Below are 21,088 nucleotides of genomic sequence, written 5' to 3'. Positions count from 1 at the left end.
TGAACTTACTTGAAAGGTGAGGACAGAGACGGCGGCAGGGGTGGGTAGGAGCAAACTGGTATCTGCTGGTTTAGTCCCCATGGCTGCAACACTGGGATTGGGCCTCGTTGAAGACAGGAGCCTGGAACTCCGTCTGGGATTCCTGCGTGGGTGGCAGAGACCAAGCAAATGGGCCATTTTTTTTTTTTTTTTTTTTTTTTTTTTTTGCTACTTTCCGAGGTGAAATATCAGGGAGCTAGATCAGGGAGCCAGAACAGCTGGGACTTAGATTGTGTTCATGTGGGATGCCAACTTTTGGCAGTGGCTCACCTTGCTGTGCCACAGCGCTGCTTCTCTGGGAATCTTCTGAGACACTTGTCCTGCCAAATGTGACCACGAATGGGAAGTGAAGAAATGGGGAAGGGTCCCACCTGTCAGGCCCTCCCACACTTTAGAATAAATCCATGCCGTCATTGGCCATGTAACAGGTGGGATGTGGACACGGCATCACTGTCTTGATGCTGGGAACACGCTTTCGCTGACTCCTGTTTCGTCCATGCTCAGGGGCTGTGTGCATGCCTTTGATCTACAGAAGCATTTTGCATTTTTTGGCCTGGCTTCTGGATGCAGGGGCCACAGCCTGGCAGGGGCACATAGCGCACCCTCTCCGGGCTTGCTCATGCCCCTTCTCCCTCCCAGCAGGCTGTCACTGCTTCCAGGGCATTGACTCGCCTGCCCTCCCACGAGGACAAGCAGGGTTGCCTCTGCGAGGCAGGTCCAGACTCACCCCCTCTGGAAGTCCTCCCTGCCGACCTGCAGCTTTCCAAGCGTGCTCCTCCTCCTGTCTCAGGACACGGTCTCCTGGCAACTCGTCAGACTGCCTGGGGACTTCTCTTATTGTCACTATTTATTTAAACTTCAATTATTCTCATCTTGTTCTTATGTACTCGTATGATAGCTCCTCAAATGAATGGCTATTTCCTTAATAATAGCTTGTATCTTGTCATTCTTTGTTTAAACACCATTCCCCCAGACATTTCTTCCCACCCTCCTTTCCTTCCCTCCTTAGGCACCCCCTCTCGGTTCCCGGTAGGTTCCATCATACTGCCACTCTTTCTGCGGTCCTCGATCAGCACTGATTGAGTTTCCGTCACGGGATATTGTAACAGACATTCTGACGTTCCCCTCCAGCGCCTCCTTGCTCTCAGTCCTTGCCTCTTCTCACCATGCTGTAACCTTCACCTGCGTCTTGTTGTTCCAGGACATAGCTGGACTACAGGAACGCAGTATCCTGCTGTGAGGACCGACTCAGGGCCTCTCTCCAAAAGCGCCAGTGTGATATTGTTCATATAAACCTAATGCGGGTTCCAAGATCTGGGCCTGAGATGTGCGGGCGCCCTGAGGGAGGATCCTGCTCCAGCCCCGGGCTTCTGTAATGCTTTCTATTCATCATGTGACTTGGGCGTTTACCAAGGGTGAGACATAGCCGACAGGCAGGAAGTATTTGGATTTTAAGGGAATTTAATTTTAAGGAGGAAATAAGTCCCACCACAGGAAGCACACGGGAAGCCTTCGGATGCCAGCCCATCATGACACTTAAGTGTTTTCCTATGGTTTCATCAAGTCTTGTCTGTAACAGGAAGCAGGCGCCTTCTGCTGCTGCTGTAATTTGTTGCACAGTATATTAGAACCTTCGTGATAAAATCAGCCCTTATGGGTGCTAGCTCATGTCCCCACTGCTCCACTTCCCATCCAGCTTCCTGCTTGTGGCCTGGGAAAACAGTCAAGGACGGCCCAAATCCCTGGGACCCTGCATTCGCGTGGGAGACCCCAAAGAAGCTCCTGGTTCCTGGCTTTGGATGGGCTCAGCTCCAGCCGTTTTGGCCATTTTGGGAGTGAGCCAGCAGATAGAAGATAGTTCTATCTGTCATTCCTTCTCTCTGTAAACATGTCTTTCCAATAAAAATGAATCTTCCAAAAAAAAAAAAAAAAAAAAGCCCAACATACAAGTTTGGCAACTCATGTGACAGGAGTTTTCTTGCACAAGCCTGCCACCTTGTGGTTGTGTGGAAAACCAGTCATGGCAGTACCTCTCCTTTAATAAGGGTCAGTCAGTCCCAGGCAAAGAGCCTACACCAGAAATGCAACAGGCAAGATTCTACAGCTTTCCAGAACAAACATGATATAGCATAGTATCTTGTGTATGTGCGTGAACCTACCAATTTACCGTCTGTTAGATTTCTAGACCCTCAGGGAAGGAACACAGCAGCCAAGCATAAAAAAGTGAAAGGCCTTTGTTCTGGGAACTCCCCCTCGGGCTCTCCTCCCACCCCAACCCTCAATGGAGAAACAGCGAGGAAGAGGGAGTTGCAGGGATGAAAGGCAAGCAAGAGAGCTCGCAGGAGCTTTATAAACCCCTCCTGACACGGAGGCCCCAGCGGATCCTGCTAAGGTCCTTGATGGATGAGGCTTGTGTTGGTCAACAAGTGAACCTTGCCCATCAGGGCTTGGCTGCCCTGGTGACGTGCCCAGTCCGGCCTGAGGCCTGAGTGATGTGTGGGGTCTGATGCAAACTCCGCCCTTCTCCCGTAACCCCGGTGCCCATCATCCTGTCCCCCACCTGTGTGTGCTTGTCTTACCATTCTTCCTGCTGTAAGTGGGAAAACACATACCCGTTCTATCCTGGCCCTTTGTCTCGCCTCTGGACCCAAACAGCTGTGGTTTCTTAAGGTCTCGGGGGCTTTTCAGATGTAGTGCTCCTGTTTTTCTGAATCATCATCAGTGACCCCCTCCTTCTGCATCAGGCTCTAATGATGTTCTCTCTCTCTCCCCCTCTCTCAAGATGTATTTGTTTTTATTGGAAAGTCAGAGATACAAATACTACAAAAGACAAGTCAGTTTGCTCAAACTCACAACTACAAAATGGAAGGCCGGTTAATGTTTTATTTTTTATTTTTTTTTAAAGATTTATTTTTATTACAGTGTCAGATATACAGAGAGGAGGAGAGACAGAGAGGAAGATCTTCCGTCCAATGATTCACTCCCCAAGTGAGCTGCAACGGTCCGGTGCGCGCCGATCCAATGCCTGGAACCAGGAACCTCTTCCAGGTCTCCCACGCGGATGCAGGGTCCCAATGCATCGGGCCGTCCTCGACTGCTTTCCCAGGCCACAAGCAGGGAGCTGGATGGGAAGTGGAGCTGCCGGGATTAGAACCGGCGCCCATATGGGATCCCGGTGTGTTCAAGGCGAGGACTTTAGCCGCTAGGCCACGCCGCCGGGCCCCCGGTTAGTGTTTTAATCCCTTGCTGTCAGACAACCCGGCTTGTTCATTTCACCTATAATCTCCCTGACTCAAGCCAACGGTCAGCAAGAATGGCTCTAGGAGAACAGAACCGATTTTCCTACTGAGAAAATGATGACGAGGATTGACAAAAAGCTTTTATTCACAAAACTTTCACGAGACTGAGATTGTTTCGCCAGGTGAAACCCAAATAGTGAGCCCACCACGGAAAAGCAGTCTAATCTTGTCGATAAGTAAAGCTATGCAACAGAAAGCCATTTAGTTCCTAAGTTGGTGGTATCGGTGCTGTAGGGAAGCAGGTGGTTTTGGTGGCATTGAATGTGTCTTATCTTATTGGATGGGGCAAATGCCATTGACATTCACAACTGAGGAAATGTTTCAAAAAGTGAAAACATATTGTTTGAAGCTGTCAAAGTAGAGTTGTTAGGAGTGAAAAAAAGATGGAAAGGACCTCCAGTAGAAGGCAAAATGCTTAGCTGATTTTTATTTACCAGCAAGGCTGTACGCTAGAAGGGCATTCAGAGACAAAGTCAATGCCGCATAGGAACTGGACTCAGGTGTGTGTGTGTGAGTGTGTGATGTGGTTCCCCTGATGCCAAAGTGAGTTAATATTTGCATGGGGTTGGGAGGACTCACTGTAGGCCCAACTCTGCTTGTTCCTCATTTGGTCAGCCACCTCCACACGAGTCAACCTAGCGTGGAGAGGTCACGATGCAGACACAGAAGTGACGCGTGTGCCCGGAGACCTAGGGTGGGACGTTTGCTTTTCAGTGAGGTTGAGAATGAATGGAGACAAGGAAGGAAGCACAGGTACGCTGTCACCACACAGTCCAGGGAAGTGCGATGAGAAGCCGACCTTCGGGAGCGATTCCCAAGCCACCAGATGCTCTGACACAGATCCTGATTACCACGACAATACACGGTCACTCCCAAACAGCCATTCAGCGTAGACTTTGTGGTATGAGAACGCCAAGCCACCTTCTTTCCCTCTGAAATGGCTCCCGTTCCCATGGGAGCCACTGGTAGCCTCTGGGGTCAACATATTCCGGGGTTAACATGCTCTTGTGTTCATTTCTGACATAAAGGAGGCAATGCTATTCATATTGTTAAGCAGTTTGCTTCAGGTACCTAAAATATGTTTTGACACCTTTCCTTGTGTTTGACTTTGATAAGATTAATGTCTTAATTACAATGAAATTGATTTTCCTTTTCTTCCAAGTCTTCCACGAATACTAATTCTTCAAGAAGCTAACCCTGATTTTCCAGTGGTGGCCAGCACCCTGTCAATTAGGTGGCCCTCAGATCATTGTCAGGCATGGCATTTGCTTCCCCTTACAGTAAGACATAACCATTGGCCTGTTTATTTTTTTATTGGTTTATTTTGTCCTTCAATGCCTCCTACACGATTTCAGACGTATCCCTTGTATCTGTTTAGCAACTTGCTCTCACACTAACACATTTTGGGTAGCACTGCTTGCATGGGAGCTCAGGGTAAATATTTTTGGACCAGTATTGTGACGCAGTGGGTTAAGATGCTGCTTGCGATGCTGATATCACGTGTTCGAATGTTGCTTTGTGCTCTGGCTGCTGCACATCTAAAACAGCTCCCTGCTAACGTGCCAAAAAGGTAGTGGATGGCAATCCCACTGCTTGGCCACTTATGTGCAACCAGGGTGGAGTTCCTGGCTCCTGGCTTTGGCCTGGCTCAGCTCTGGCTGTTATGGTCATTTGGGGGATGAACCAGAGGACCAAAGACCTAACTTAAAAAAAAAAAAATAGGAAACATTTTACTTACTTCTGGGAGCTGATCTGAGGGTAGATGCAGGTTGTCCCAGGCAGTGGGGGCTGGACTTACTGCTCACGTATTTCAACACCAGAACCTCTCAGTCTCATTCATGTGTCCCATGAACTGCCGTATTCATACACCATTGCAAATTAACTTGTTCCCTGGTGAGTTTAGCGGGTGATCATTCGGGAGTGTAGCCAAAGAACTAAGGACTATTATCCTCCCTTGACTCTTGAACTCAAATCCTTTGCCTTGTGTCTGTAGGGACAAAACGGTACTGGAAACCACTCTCAATGACTAACGGGGCACATTTTGTACTTGCTTTCACATTTTTAAAAAGAGATTTAGGGGCTTCTCCCTCAATATCCCCCTTTACCTCAGATACATGATGGAAACAATATGGACATAATAGTATTACCCACGTCCCTATACCCCCTGAACCTTTTTTTTTTTACCTGCAATTAACTATGTAAAGATTGTCAACAACAATACAATAAAAAATAAAAATAAATAAAAAATAAAAATGAACAATAAAAAAAACAAAAAAAGAGATTTATTTGCTTTTATTGGAAATGCAGATTTTTTTTTACGGAGAGAAGGAGAGACAGAAAGATCTTTTTGCTAGTTTAATCTCCAAGTGGCCACAGTGACTGGAGCTGAGCTGACCCAAAGCTAGGATCCAGGAGCCAGGAGTCTCTTCTAGGTCTCCATGTGGGTGCAGGGGCCCAAGGTTTTGGGCCATCCTCTACTGCTTTACCCAGCCATAAGCAGGGAGCTGGATGGGAAGTGGAGCAGCCAGAATAAGGGATGCTGACCCTGTACGTGAGGAATTAGGCAACTGAGCCATTTCACCAGCCCTGGAGCACATCCCTTTTGCTATTATCTGTTTGTATTTTCTTGAAAATGCTGGTAAGTAGAAGAGTGCTTTCAGACCGAGGGGACAGGTATATGTTAGGCAAGTGAGAAGGCAGACTGGAAAGAGGACCATCCAGGCAGACCCCACTTTTGTTTCCGTCTACTTCCGTCTTGGGCAGGTGCTGCCAGTGTAGCACCGAAGCCAGGCTGTCCTTCACACCCCGTGCTTCGTGGCAAGCAGCTCTTTGTTCAGGTTTCCCAGCTATCCTTTTACAGGGTGTAAGGAGGGTAGAAAGGGGAACTGAGGCTACGCCACTTTCTTTCAGTCGCTCAGTGGATAGGAATGACGAATGCAATTCAAAATCCTGCATTGCAGCCTCTGGCATCACTCTGGTAACGACCATGGCTTTTCTGTGTCAGGAGCAGTGATCAACCAAGGGCTCAGCATGCTTTGCAAACTCCTGTTAGAAAGGGATGTCTGGGGGCTGATGTTGTGTAGCGGGTAAAGCCATGGTCTGCAATGCCAGCATCCCATTAGGCACTAGTTCTAGTCCCAGTGGTTCCAGTTCCAATCCAGCTCCCTGCTAATGTTCTGGGAGAGCAGCAGGAGATGACCCAAGCAGGAACACTCATGTGGGAGGCTTGGAAGAAGCTCCTGCCCTGGTCAAGCCCCCGACACTGCAGTCCTTTGGGAAGTGAACTGGCACGTGGAAGATCCTGCTGTTCCTCACTCTTTTTCTCTGTAAAAATAAATAACTTGCAAATAAATAGAATTAATCTTATGAAAGAGAAAGAATGTCTGAAATGCTGTGCTTCCATGCCTGTTCTGTTGCAGAAGTCACTCCTAAGCTCAGAGGGGCGGCTCAGCCCAGGGCCAGGCTCGTAGGAAAACACTTTCCCAACAAGCAGGCCACTTCACGTTCCTCTGAAACGGGCTGTCTCTGGCCTGGCAGGATGGCTCAGTGGCTAAATGCTCACCTCGCATGTGCCGGGATCCCTTATGAGCACCAGTTTTTGTCCCGTTTGCTCCCTGCTTGTGGCTTGCGAAAGTAGTAGCAGATGGCTCAAAGTCTTGGCACCCTACACCTGTGTAGGAGACCGGGAAGAAGCTCCTGGCTCCTGACTTCAGATGGGCTCACCTCCAGTTGTTGTAGCTACTTGGGAAGTGAATCCTCAGATGGAAGATTTTTCTGTCTCTCCTTCTTTCTATAAATCTGCCTTTCAAATTAAAAAAAAAATCTCAAATAAAAAACAACCAAAAAGGCAAGCTGTTTGGGGCATGCTCACTAGTGACTTCTTGGAGTAGATGGGCCGGTATCCCGTATGTTGTGAGATGTTTAGCGACATCCCTGGCAACTACTTCTTAAGCACTTGCAACACCTTTCCCTCCCTTACCCGACTTGCAGTAACAGCCAAGACTGACTCCAGGAATTGCTACATGTCCTCTGCAGGAGCAGAAGCTCCAAGCCCACTGGGGACCACTGACGTAAGACAAAGGGCATCCTTCCACCCGGCCGCTCAGAGGCTGAGGTTACAGTCCCGGCATTGGTGAAGGCGGGTGGGAAGGAAGATACCGACATCTGTGTGTCTTCCCTCATCTTTCATCCTCCTCCCAGCCCTAAGTTAATGCTGAAAAAGCCTGGCGACTGTGGTTTCACCCCCAGTAATATTTTTTTTTGGAATCTTTTTGGATAGTTTCTGTTGAAGGGAAAAAACCCAAAAGCTTTCATTCATAATACTGACTATCTGGCCTCCGTCTGCAATTTATAGCAGAGATTTGGTAACCAAACTTCTACGCAAAACTTGCCAATGGAGCAGAATTTACGTTTAGCATTTTGAAGTGGGTTCCTGTGGGTTTGGGTTAATTCTGTGCTCCTTAACAGAAACTAGCCAGAAGTGTCCTGCAAAGGTGGCTGCGGTGGCATTGGGGTGACAATGCCGTCACCGGGTCTTTGCTGAATCCATGTTGCTTTGCACCTCTCAGTGGAGATTGTTAGCCTTTTTCCCAGATAGAAGGAAAGGACAGGGAAGCAAGGAGGATGCCAGGCCTGGTGGATGGTCCCAGAGGATGGGAAGAACTTGGAGTCCTCAGTGAGGGTGGATGTGACATGTGGTCTGTGTTGACATAGTAGGCACGTTTTGAAGAGGGACCTACACATGGAAGCTTCTGTAAAGTGGACAGTCCTTTAAGTGAAGTGAATCAATATATTGCAAGTACTTCCGTGGTAAGTCCCGTGAGAAGGTTGACCTTTCTGATAAATATCTTCCCAAGTCATCCAAGCAACTAAACCGACACTAGAATTCACTAATCACAGCTTTGTTGACTTAAAACATATTCATTTCCTGCTCATATCCTTGTGATATAGTCCTAAATTCATCAATCTATAATCCAAGCAGCGATGAGACATCCTCTCTGTTACTATTAACAAGTTTCTAAACGCCAGGGCTTTAAATACTTATATCCATTAATTTCCTAAGGACATGATGCATATTCCCCCCCCCCCAACTTCACCCTCCGAAGAGTGTAACTTGTTAGATGAACAGCTACAAGAGAATTTTTAAAAAGTTACCAAATTGAATTACACATAGTTATGTAGTTGCATTGATATGTACAATTTTGCCTGTCTACAAATTCTAGGAAAAGCTTCTATTTTTAAGAGTATGGGTACTGCTAGTCAATTGTATGACTGTTTCATTAAATAATTCTTTTTTTTTTAAAGGCTTTTAAGAGAATAACTGAATCTGAAGAAGACCCGGATGAGTGGACCAGCAAGCTGTCGCCTCCCGTTTCCACGGTAACTTGTCATCTGTATTCCAGCCACACCTTGAAAGGCTGGTTGTCTCCATCAGGGAAATGTACCCAGAGGCACTGAAGATAGAAAACAAAAATTTTTATGTCTTTCTTATTTTTTTTTTGGAAAAAGGATATAGAAAGCAGCAACCACGAGCTTATCATGCAAACATAGTAGGAGCATGCATTTGCCTGCACAGAGGACCGTTAAATGAGTACCTGCTCAAGCCCACTTGCCAAATGTCTTCAGCAAGGGTTAATCTTTTATAGCCTGATCCATTCGCCCTGGAATAATTTTGCCTCCTTAGACCTGGTGGCGATGCTGCTGTAGGTGGCAGAGGGGGGTATATGTGAATGTGCATATGTATGTGAGTGTGTGCATGTATGCACATGTGTGTGTGTGTTACAACACACAGGACAGCATCCTGCAGCAAGGATCCCACCCCCAATATTCAACCTTATTGATGTGCTGGTGTGAAAGGGGCAAGAAACGCTGAAATTAACAAAATGCTTTGGAAACAACCTCATTCATAATTTGCTTCTCTGTTCTGGCATCATGTCATTTCTTATTTTATCTCAATGGCAAAAAGAAGCAACCCTCACTCCCTTTCTCTGACCCCTCGTTGGTGCAAACGGGAGACGGCCAGCTTGCACACCTGGACTTAGCTTGGCGCATTCTTGGAGAAAGTGTAAATACGGGTTCTACCGCCAAACGGCGGGGGGTAACATTGGGTTTACTTCGCCACCTCGCTGAAATTAAGTTCGGGTTAAGTTTATTTTGCGGTTAAGCGAAAAAGCACTTACCTTTCCCCAGCTGTGCACGCCGCGCTTACGGGGACGCCTGCCGCCCTCCCAAAGGTTACGCTTCGTCCCCGCTACCCGGGGCGTAGTCAGGACCTGACTGCGCGCTCGGGGCTGGGCTGGGGTGGTGCAGACCCTCCCCGGGGGATGAGCTACGAAGCAATCGGTTTTCTTTGCAGGGGTTTAGACGGGCAAGGCAGGCACAGCCAGAGGGCGCCCAAATGCTGCAAATCAAACTTCCCAAGGCTCGGCTGCGTTTTGCAGGAAGATAGAACCGGCTTTGTGTAATGAAGAAGCCACGTTGTAAGAGATGCTACGCTAATATTATATTGCTATTATTGTTTCCCATTTCCCTCTTGCCAACACGTGCGCAGCTGGCTATATTTCCCAACCCTAGAGGCTACTGTGCGACCCGCGGTGACACCAAGTGACGGCCCCGCAGCGTCCCTGTCTAGGCGCGGCCCTGCTCCGCAGCCTCCAGTCCTCCTACCAGCCCAGACAAGCGCAAACAACAAAGGGTAGCCAGCCCCTTTCCCCCGGCTCTCTTCTTCCCTCCTGCCTCTCCCAAGTCCCCGCAGCATCCTCGGAGGGGCGGCGCCGCCTGCCAGGCTCAGCCCCGCGCCTGCAGGAGCCGCCCGAGGCGCGCGAGCGGTTCTCCGACGTGCGGGTGGCCGCGACCCCACTGGCTTCTGTCCCGAGGCGCCCCGGGCAGCCGCTGGGTCGCTGGGTCGTCCGGGCCGCACTGCCTGCGGAGAGCCCGTCGGAGGCGGCTGCTGTCACCACCGCTGGGGGTGGTGGGCGTTGTTCATCGCTGCCCCTGAAGTGGGAGCGGGAGTTCCATCCCTTCTGGTGCAACAGTCAACAGTTCCAAATCGCAGAGAAAGAGAGGGAGAGAGAGGGAGGGAGGGCGCGAGCCCCCGGACATCCCCGGAGCGGAGGGAAGGGGGTTCCTCGGGAGGAGGCCTGGAGAGGGGTTCTGGTGAGGGGGCAGTGAGCGGTGGTGAGCCGAGGACCTGCAGGAGCCGCAGGGGAGGCGAGGAGGGGGCGCGGGCGGGCGGGGCCGGCCCGAGGGGAGGGCAGGGGAGCGGAGGGGAGGGGCGAGCGGCGGGCGGGGAGGCAGGGCTGGCGCGGGGGAGGGCGCAGGGCGGAAGGGGAGGGGGAGCGCGCGGTGCAGAGGCTGCGGCGGCGGCGGCGGCGGCAGTAGCGGCAGCGGCGAGGCGGCGGCGGCAGCGCTCCAGCTCGCTCCTCGCTCCGGGCTGCGCCGTCGAACCGGGAGAGAAGCCTCGCCAGTGGCCAGGCACCGGGCGGACGACGCCAGCGACCCGGCCCTCGGCGGCACCGCGCTCAGCAGGGGCGGCACAGGCACCCAGAGCCGGTAAGGAGGCGCGCCCGGTGGCCCCTGGCCACCGCCGACCCCGGGCCTCCGCGCCCCTGGCACAGCGCGCCCCGCCCCGCCACCCTGGGCTCTACGGGCCAGGACCGGAGGCTGGGGGGATTAGACGGTGGCGGGTAGGTGTCCCTCCTCCAGGGCCCCGTCGGGGATCCCGGGAAAGGGGTCCGCGACGGGGACGGCTGCGGCAAACCCACCGAGTGGGGAGGCCGCCGGGGTAGTGGGGTGGGGGCCGGCGGAGGGGGAAGCTGCTGGTGCGGGAAGAAAGTGCCCCAGGCAAACGCCTCGGGGAGCGCCAAGTCCAGGAGACCCGGTTTAAGGGCAACAGGGATCGTGGCTGTCTCTGGATCCATCCATGGCTGGAGGAAAGCTCTGGGCGCGAGGGGCGCAGCGGCAGAAGATGGAGGGGCCGGGGCGGGGCGGGAAGGAGGGGAGAAAGAAGCCGGCGAGCGTGGCCCGATCCGAAGGAAGGGGGCTGGGTCCTCGGCGTGGCGAACGGGTGCTTCCCTTCCCACCGTGGGCCGCCCGGTCTTGGATGCGGTGGCCCGGGACCACGAGGCGCGCGGCAGCGTGCACCCAGCAGCACCTCCCAGGCGGCTGGAGGGAGCGCAGCGGCGTCTGCGCCGGAATCGCCCTCCCGCTCCCCGGCCGGCTGTCTCGGGGCATTTTCTGGCTCAGCGACTTGGGTCGAGCCGCCACCCTGGCCCTCGCGGGGGGCGTGAGCTGGAACCTGACAGCGCGTGGCCCTGTGCCTGCCCAGCCCCGCCTGGACCCCGGGCTCGGGTTGGGTGGGGGTGGCCAGAGAATTGCGCCCAGGGCGCTCGGACCGAAACCCGACGGCCTGCCAGCTTCTCCCCTCCCCCCCACTCCGCTGCAGTCCCTGAGAAAAAATAAAAATTGCAAGACCCCCGGTTCCGGTTGTACACATTCGGTTGCGCGGCTGCACACCCGCATTCTTTTCATGAATATTCATCGAGCGCTTGGCAGAGCGCCTTATCGGCTTCCCCAGAGACGAGTCCGCCCCGAAGGCAGCCCAGTGGACAGCGTTTGCCGGAGAAATGTCACCCTGCGGGCGCGGGCGCCGCGCACCTGGCTGCGTTTTCGCTGTACATGGTGCGGGGCTGCCACACCTCTTCCTTCGCGCCCCGGCGCGGCCGGCGGGGGTGGGGGATGGTAAACGCTGGCATTGACGTGCTCCTCTACTGTGGGGGTATGGATCTAGCCGCCCCCCATTCCCGGGGGTTAGCGCCGGGGCTCACACACCCCCGGGACTGCGGACAAAATGAATGAATCGGGACTGTAATTACCTATTCCTTTGTCTTGGCCTCGCGCATGCGCCGCGGAGCAGGGTGTGGAGGGCCCGGCGCCGCAGCGAGATCTCCCCATCAACCACCCACCCACCCCTCCCAGGCGACGAACAAAGGCGGCTGCCCTAAATGTGAAGAGCCCTGGCCGCGAATGACAGTTTGCGCCCATGTTTCCATTTCTGATCTCGCATCTTTTGCTTTCTGATTGATTTTATGGACCAACAATAAGAGGAGCTCTTATGATGAGGACACAGGGTTCATTAAATGATTTTTTAAATTGCATCTCGCTCTTTTCCATTGTTTTTCCTCCTGCAGCATACCTCTGTGGGGGTGTGGGCTTTCTCAGTTTTCATGGATTAGCTGTGTGCCCGGCAGATCTTTGTGCCCAGCACTGGATGGAGGGATGCTGGTGTCACATTGACCCTGGGTGTTGCCCTGGTGACTAGACATCCTGGCGTTTGTAGGAGCAAGATGGCCTACAGAAACTAGAGTGAGAAAATGGTTACCTACCCAGACCTTTTTCCCTGTTCTGCTCATTCTACCTCCTTGAACCCCAAGCAGGTGGCTGGGCTGAAGGTGTTAGAAGGAGTTTATGCTTCCTTCCTCTTCTTCCTCCCCCAGATCTGCTGAACGCCATGAGTACCGTCAAAGGCTGATTTTCTTTCAACCCATTTATTTCCCAAGTGAAGTTCCTTGATTTTGGGGGGATGGGATGGCGATGGTTTATTTTTTCATCACCTAAAAAGGGGCTTTTGATTGCATTTACAAAATGCGAGCTGAATATTTTTGTAATAGCTGGTTTTGTTGAAGACATGGGGGAGAACACGTGGCCGCAAATGGAAATCCTTCCTTTTGTCTTTTCCCATAAAAACTTGAAGTTGACAGTGTTTCAGATTCCAGGGCCTGTGCTGGTTGAGGTAGCTGCCTTAGTGTTGGGTGGCCTGCTTTGGTTTAAAGGGCTGTCTGTATATTTACAGTGGTTTTCTTTTCCTTTAGATTGTGTTTTTGGGGAGAGGTGTATTGGAGTATAGCCTGATTTCAACAGCATCCTCTTCCTCACACACAGAGAATTCAGTGACTCTTAGCTTTTTGAGCAAGATAATTTTTAAGCTGAATTTGAAATGATTATGACTATCTGTTTCCTTTAGCCAGTTATTCTTTCACCAAGCTTCAGTGGGTGGGGAAAGGGAGCTGCCAGCTTTGGATGTGGGTACCAACAGCGATGAGATGGGAAGGGCATTTCTGTTCTTTAGCTGCTGTTCAGGCAGCCATCATGATGTGTGGAAGAGAACCTTGTCTCGCCTCATATCACGCTGTTTCATGGATCCAATAGAAAAGCCCTGAACGGTTAGATTCTCCAACATTTATATCCTTCTCCTGCCTTGATCTTTTTCAGAACAAACCATCTTGTGTTCTCATCTGTACTGTGTTCTGTCTATGGTTTTTAAGTTTCACGTTAGGGGCAGTAATTTCGAGCCTTCCCTGGTCAAGCTAAGGAAAGCTTGCTTGAAGGTTATGATTTGTTGACTGTGAAATGGATGACTGTTAGTCGTTATCGTTTGCAAAAAAAATTGCAAAATCAAAAATGTTTCTTAAAAGCAATTAAGGTGCCATGTATGTACATACAAATGTTTAAATACACAAATACTACAAAGGCAAATGTGAGTCATGACATTAGCCTACTTGGTCTTGGGGAAGTCATAGCTTTTGGTCCTAAGTGTGCACTGGAACAAGAAGGCCTTTCTGCTTCACTGTTAAGCTTCATTCCAGTTGCTCCCATTTTACCCCTGAGACTAATGGGCTGTGTGGAACACTTAAGCTAAGTTGTTCACATATAGACCTAAACACTCATTTTAAATATTTCACCCTTTGGGCTAACCAGTGCTTACTAAATAAAGAATGAATAAAAGTGTGTCTTACTTTTCTGATTATTTGTAAATTATTTTAAAAAAAATGTCCATAGAAGACATATGAAGTATGATTTGTCAAAAGCAGTTTCCTCTGGTGTCTGATGCTGTTGAAAGAAATGCTCTGATTTGTCTAAATGTTTGTCCTGCTTACGTAATTTTTACCTGTTCACTTCCCACCTTCTTTATCTGCTTAGTGATTGTCTTAGCTGGTAAACTGGAACCCAGCTGACTGCTAAGGCAAAATCCTAGGTATCATGGTACGTAATCAGATTGGACAGTCTTATTCTTCATGAGTAGCTACCAAATTTGTGTCATTTTTTCTAGTTCTTAAATATTCATCTAATCCATGACAGTTTGCACTGTCAAGGTGTTGGGTAAGTCAATGAACTTGACTTTGCTGTTTAACTCAATGGGGGTACATAACTATCAGGAAGTAACTTTGGATAGTTACACATTTTTCAAAGAAATATTCTGTATGTGTTTTTTGGGGGATTTTTGGGGTGAGACTTCTTAGGGCATCCAGGGCGGGGGAATGCCATTGAATCTAGCCAAGTTCCATTTCTCTCACTTGTGAAGTGGATGGTAATTCCTATTTTCATGTTACCATAAGGGCCACACATACTGTCCGAAGTAGCACAGGAGCCAAGGCTGGCTCTGAAGCCTAGCCCCTCAGCCTGCTTTCCAATCGACACCACTTATTTCTCCATGTGCAGCTGTATTTTTATACCAGGTTCATTAATACACACCTGAGAACTCAGGGCTATTCAAATAGATTTTTGTTTCAAAGGTGCCCAAATAACATAATTCCTACTTCCATCCTTGTGGGTAAACATACTTGAGATTCTGGGATGTGCTGGGTAGAAATTCGCCCCGAAGTTGATCTGGTGATGTGAGCCTGGCCACGCTCCTAGAGGTACCCTGAGGGGAGAAGAGGCCGCCTATCTAACTCAAGAGGTGTAATTTAGAGTCTTTTAAGAAAATATGGGCATAATCGTCCTAAAAACACAGCCCTTACCAGCATGCCAAGGAGCCATTCCCTTCACAGCTATGAATGCAGTCATCCGGGTAAATTCATGGGAGAAAAATGGTCTGATAAGCTTTCTCAAGAGGAAAGACTGTGGGTCACTTTCATCAGGATGTAGTTAAATAATTTTAGGGAGACACAAGTCTAGGAAGCCATGATTAAAACAGAAGTCTTCTCCTTGTAGAAGTCAGAAATGGGCTGAAATGGATGGCAGAGAATGCCAAAGAGTGTGTTACTTTCTCTGCACTCCAAGGACTTCAGTACAAACCCAGGGAAAGCAGAAGTGTGGGTGGTTTTTTTCTTTTTTTTTGACTGGCCAAGGCCTTGAGTGGTGAGAAGTTGCAACTGAGCAGGCTTGGAAGTCCAGGAATACATTCCTGAAAGCTTTAGAGATTTAGAAATAGAAACCATCTGTAAGCACACCAGGGACCAAGGACATAAGGAAACGGTTCAAGATAATATAGGCAAGTGGTGTTCAGCGGTGAAGACAAAGCATTCGTGGAACTAGTTCTCCCTTATCACTCAAGAATTTTAAACACTTCATTTTTATGAACTCATTTTGGATGCGGGAACAAGGGCTCAAGTTCATTTTTTTTAATAGCTTCTCACTGGAATATATATGTTGGCAGTGTGTATTCTGTAGGGAGTGCGGTAATGAGGAAGCCTGATGTATAGGGTTAGTCGGTTCCCGAGTTGAGCTCTGGAGCCCGAGTCAGCTGGTGGCGTCCTGTCTCAGCCATGCAGCACATTCCTTAGCTTCTCTGTGTTCCAGTCCTTACCTGCAAAATAAGGAATGCAACACACACTGGTTTCAAGAGTTAAATGCGGCTGTCAAGCACTTAGGGTAATGGATCATACACTCGGTATTCAAGTTCACGTTCACCGTCCAGCAGTAGGAACACGGTTTGCTCTACTTCATTTTCTGTGTGTATTCACATGCTTGCTTCAAAGGGATCATCATTGCATGACAGATCAGTGGTGCTGCTCTACATAGTAGCTGATGGGAAACCTAAGCTCTGTGGTTTAGCAAAATCCTCTGGGCATACTTATGGTATCTTGAATATGTTGGCAGAATGTTTGAACTGTTCTCATAAGTCCACAGTGGGTAGAAGGTTAACAGACCCACAGTCTGCATATTTAATGAATTTTTTTTAAATGAAAAGAAAAAGGAAAAAAAAGGTGAAAGTCCTTAGAACTTCAGAAACCTTTAGAGAAAGAAAGGTTCCCTGCTTTGATCTATTGAGCCTTGGATTCAACTTGATTGCCCTGACCTTGGGAATAGACAAAATTCATTAAGATTGCTGAAGACACTTGACTTTCTCTAGTCTGAATCCAGATGCATTCATTAGCATTTGAAAGAAGTCTCTTAGTCATTAATAGTATGAGTGATAAGCCAATTTAGGTACTTCCAATTCTGTTACCTGTTGTTTAGTGAGATTTGAACTGGCACGTACACTCAATAGTGTACGTGTTTTCTCTTTCCCATGTTCTTTTGAACTGAGTATTAGGGATAAGCTGTGGCTTGTATTCTACAGGGATACAGAGGTATTGTCTCCTCTTGGTAAATTTTGTGGAGTAACTATCCTCAAGTCACAGAACTTCTTAAAAAATGAAAAGCAAATTCTGTGGAATTTCACATATTTGAGTTAAATCAATTCTGCAGTTGGTCTTAACATTTCAGGCATTTAATTTAGGGATTTGTCCAAAGGGTTTGTTTGTCCTCAACACAACTGATTTTTGTCTTGAGTATGGGTGAAGTCATTCTACTTTTAGAAAGATTATTTTTAATACTTTCTTTAAATAGGTCTTACAGATGCAGAAGGGAAGTTGTAATCTAACTTGGGAAAATTAAAGGGTGAAATGGACATTATTGGCTATCTTGTCTTACAAAGAGAATTACTGAGCTTTATTGTGTCAATCAAATTATAAAATGTACTTGATCTATGAATAAATGGAAAAGAGAGGATTAAATATTAAGCCTAAGATCTTAGAGCTAATAGAAGTGGTAGCATTTGGATTCATATGTGGTCCTTTCAACCCATTCCATTTATTTATGCTGCATTCGCATTCCACAAGCCTTGCTCATTTTGCCCATAATGTAATTTGCCCCTTGAGGATAGCATATTAATGTTTTTAATATCAATTTAGAAAAAGTGGCATACAATTGTCCAATAAAGAATTGTCATTAAAGAAATACAGTGTACAGTATAGGTCACAGTTACTTTTTGTCGTTGTGAACATGGACAGTATCCTTATCTTGAGTCTGATCATGATGATGATGATTTGGTGGACATGAACTTGGTTGGACCCTTTTAGTTCCTCTGTACATGACAGGGTTGAAGTACTATCCCAGATGCGTCACCTGTAGCTCCTGCTTGGAGCTCCTAGTCAGATACTGGTAGGTCCACTTGCAGTTGTATTGTCACGTTTACCTGTTTAGAAATAGACCAAGTTAGCCAAGGCTTAAGCTTGTTAGCCAGTAATCTCACTGCAGCTTCAGACCCTGTTGTTTTTGACTTACATTATAGGCGCATGTCTTCCTTCAGATGCCAAAGAGCGTAGAGCAGATATTAAAGTAACTTTCCTCAAAAATCTGCAGTTTAGTGTTGTGTCTTTGTTCTTTGGAAATGCAGGGTTAGTTGGATGTAGTGGTGGGCACACAGTTGAAAAGAACTTAAGACTTTGGAGCTGTGGAATGAATAAACTGTCCAAATGCTACCCCAGAAATGCTCAGAACCTCTTGGGAGGTCCCTGTGCCGTTGCCGTGGGTGGGTGATGGGCAGACAGGGCTTTTGTGTGATGACTAGTGTTAACTGGCTTATTGATTTGGAAGCTGCATAGAACAGGAGGCTTAATTTCTTTTCTTTATAATTACCACCTATAGCATTGGACTGATGTAGAGGCTCTTAAAGAGCTGTCCAAAGTATTTGCTAAACTGTGGAACTGAAGTACTTATGAGTTGGTGACACGCTTTGTTAAAACTCAATGTTGGGATGTTTGAAGCAGATATTAGCAGTTGAAATTGTTTATGGGCATTTGTGGGTAAACTCTGATTAACTTATTTTCAGATGGAATATGATTTTAATTTTGTGTTTAAAATTATCTATTTAGAAGCTTCAGTGAAGTGGAACTTTGATGAATATATATTTTTTCCCAGAGAAATATGTAATAAATGGCTTGCCAGTTTCCATAATGCTTTTAATTATTAGATTGATTGACTTTGACATGGATATACTTCAGAATTAACCAAAATGAAAGCTACATTAAAAAATGTTGTTGAGGAAATAGATGTTAGAGACCAACTTCTGGCTGCGCTTTCTGAATTCCAGGTTTCCTGGATTGCCAGGCAGAGTGGTTTTTGAAAAGATCCTCTTTGTTTTCCCATTGAAACCCCATTGCCACACAGACTAACCATACAAGAGCCAACTTAAATAGTAGCAAGAGCTAATGTGGAAAATGATGTTTCAAAAGAAAAAAAATTACATTAACCATCTAGTAGCAGAGCAAATATCGCTGTTTCTAAGGACAGGACCAAGAGAGTTTCAGAATTGTTGAGTCTTCGTTGAGTTCTTGCCTAGGTTTCTCTGGGTTTGGGAAGGTTTGCCGTGGAGAGTGCAAGGGCTGCAGGCGCGTTGACTGGCTTTTGCAGATGTTCTCAGCGGTTGCACAACTGGATAAGCCCACCTGTACTTTCCATAGGCATATTATAGATGACTGGAAAGAACTCAGAGGAATCTGCTTTCCGGGTGGGCTGTTCCTGGCGCCATCTCCTTCCTCGTGCTCAGAGAAAAGGCAGGGGAAGTTTGTGACTGGTTAGGTATTTGCTAAAGGCTTCCCTATGGTTAGATAAGGGGTGCTGGAATCTTGGAATGATGCATTTGCTAAGGGTAAAAGGGAAGAATCTTAGTTAACATTTGGTGGTGGCAGAGATGAATGGGCCTTCTCTGGAAACCCAACCTCGGGAAAATGGGGTAAGTGCCCCTCTGTGGACGGGGCAGGTTTTGTTCTGTCCCTGGTGACTTTGGCTGAGATCTCAAGGTCTGATTTCGTCAGAATCACCCAACTGGACTTTAGAAATGTGGTTTCAGAAACGTCTGTGTTTGGTTCAGACAAATAGCAACGAGTGTTTGTGTCCGTGCACCTGCAGAAAGCTGTCCAGAGGAGCTGGGTGGTGGCTTCCCAGGTGCGTTTCCTCCTCTGGCTTAGTGCTACTGTTTGCTGCAACCCCAATGGTTGATGAAAAGTCTCAGGTTGGTGGAAGAGAGAAAAGCATAAAAGCACAAAGTTCATGGAGCACTCCATTTCCCTCTGCCTCTCCAGGCCAGCTGGTTTCCCTCTGCCATTCACAGCTTATCTGCACCAAACTCTAACGTGTGGATAGAGGGTGGAGGTGGTGCATCCTAGAAGTCAACCTGCATGTGCAGAGAGGCTAGCTGTACAACGGGGTGTTAACAGGGATTTCCCAAGGTAAGACTTCAGGCTCCTACATGGGACAGACTCTTCATGGAAAGGAGCTCTCCTGTTTCTAAGATACATTGTCTCTAACCTAGTACTGACTTTAAATGCAGAGAATTCAACAGAAAAGTAATTGTAACCCCCAACTGATATCACATCTTTCCACTTTGCCAGAAAAAAGGAAAAAAAAAAAAACGCATTAATGATCCTTTGGTGGCAATCATTTTGCTGAAATGCTGTTGGTAGGCCACACGTTCTTTGACCACACCCTGGGAGTGCTGGACTGACTGGAAGAGATGTCCTCTTGCTTCCCTTGGAACTTGCTTTCTCTAGGCCAGATGCCTCTAGTTGGGGCCCTCACCCCAACTAGTTGATCCCCATGGGCCAGGCACAACCCCCAAAGAGGAGCCTCTGTCACTTCTCGAGGGAGCCAGGCAGAAGCCCCAGATACTGCGCAAACGAGTCCAGCATGATGTAATGCTGCAAAAAATGTTACCGTTGCTTCTAAGGCAAGGGAAAGAAATTCAAGCCAGTTTTGCGTTGGGTGTGATTCTTGTAGGAAGAGGGTGAGAAATGGGGGAGATTATAGCTTAAAAAAATACCCTTAGGGTGTTAAGACAATGGTTAATATTAGCAACACACAGCCTGGCAAACCAGCAGGCCCTGGCATGTCAAGGTTGTTTGCATAGTTCACCTGGTGAAGAAATAGCCGAGAGGCAGACCCTGTGCAGTGCAGCACTAATAGGCACTCTGGGTCATGTGAGGTTTAACTGGTTGAGGATGCATTTGCATTTGAGTCTGGCCCTGATAACACGTTGAACTACCTGCCTGGCCAATTCTGCAGTGGAAGAGCTCTGTGTGAACAGTGGCATTTCCTGTAAAGTCTGGACATTTGTGAAGTTCTGCTGGAAAGAAGGGCATGGCGAGCGAGGGCTGAGCTTGGGGTGTTGGCAGTGTGCTCCTGGATGGGGCGAGGGGACCTCCCCTCCCTTCCCACTGTGGGGAGTGTGCAGATTCCCCTTGTGCGGGTGCTGTTTCCGGTAAGTCTCATGCAAGAAGCAGAGCTGTGTGGTTCTAGGTCAGTAGGGACCTCATTTTTGAGCCTTGCCATTCCCTCCTTATAGTGGTTACACGGGAGAGGAGGAGGAAGAGCTGGTAGGAGGCAGGGAAGGGAAGGTGTAAGGAGATGCATTTGCTACTGAAATAGGAGAGGTCCCAAGCCCTTTACTCAGATCTTGTGTCCATCCATTCACTGTGCAGCACAGCGTGTTGTGGACTCAGTGCTGTCAACAACCGGGACCTGCTTTCTTTGCAAAATTTTGAGAGAATGAGTTTTCTGTCTGCTGATCACTCCAGATGGTCTCAGTGGTTGTGGCCCAGACCCGACCTAGGGACCAGGACCTCATTCCAGGTGGCCCACAGGGAATGCAGGGACACATCAGTTAGTCCTCACTGCCACCTGTATTAATAGGAAACTGGAGTCAGTAG

At 48.3% G+C, this 21,088-nt stretch overlaps 1 protein-coding gene across 1 annotated transcript in view; it reads left to right on the top strand.

Moving 5' to 3' along the window:
• Positions 1-10,691: 10,691 nt before the first annotated feature.
• Positions 10,692-21,088, top strand: part of BASP1 (brain abundant membrane attached signal protein 1) — a 44,291-nt gene continuing 33,894 nt past the window's right edge. The window contains exon 1 of the mRNA XM_004583628.3: positions 10,692-10,889. The gene's annotated coding sequence lies outside the window, so the exon portion shown is untranslated. The remainder of the gene's footprint in view (positions 10,890-21,088) is intronic.

Source organism: Ochotona princeps, chromosome 23 (assembly GCF_030435755.1).
Source record: "Ochotona princeps isolate mOchPri1 chromosome 23, mOchPri1.hap1, whole genome shotgun sequence".
Lineage (NCBI taxonomy): Eukaryota > Metazoa > Chordata > Mammalia > Lagomorpha > Ochotonidae > Ochotona > Ochotona princeps.
This window is presented reverse-complemented; position numbering and strand designations above follow the sequence as displayed.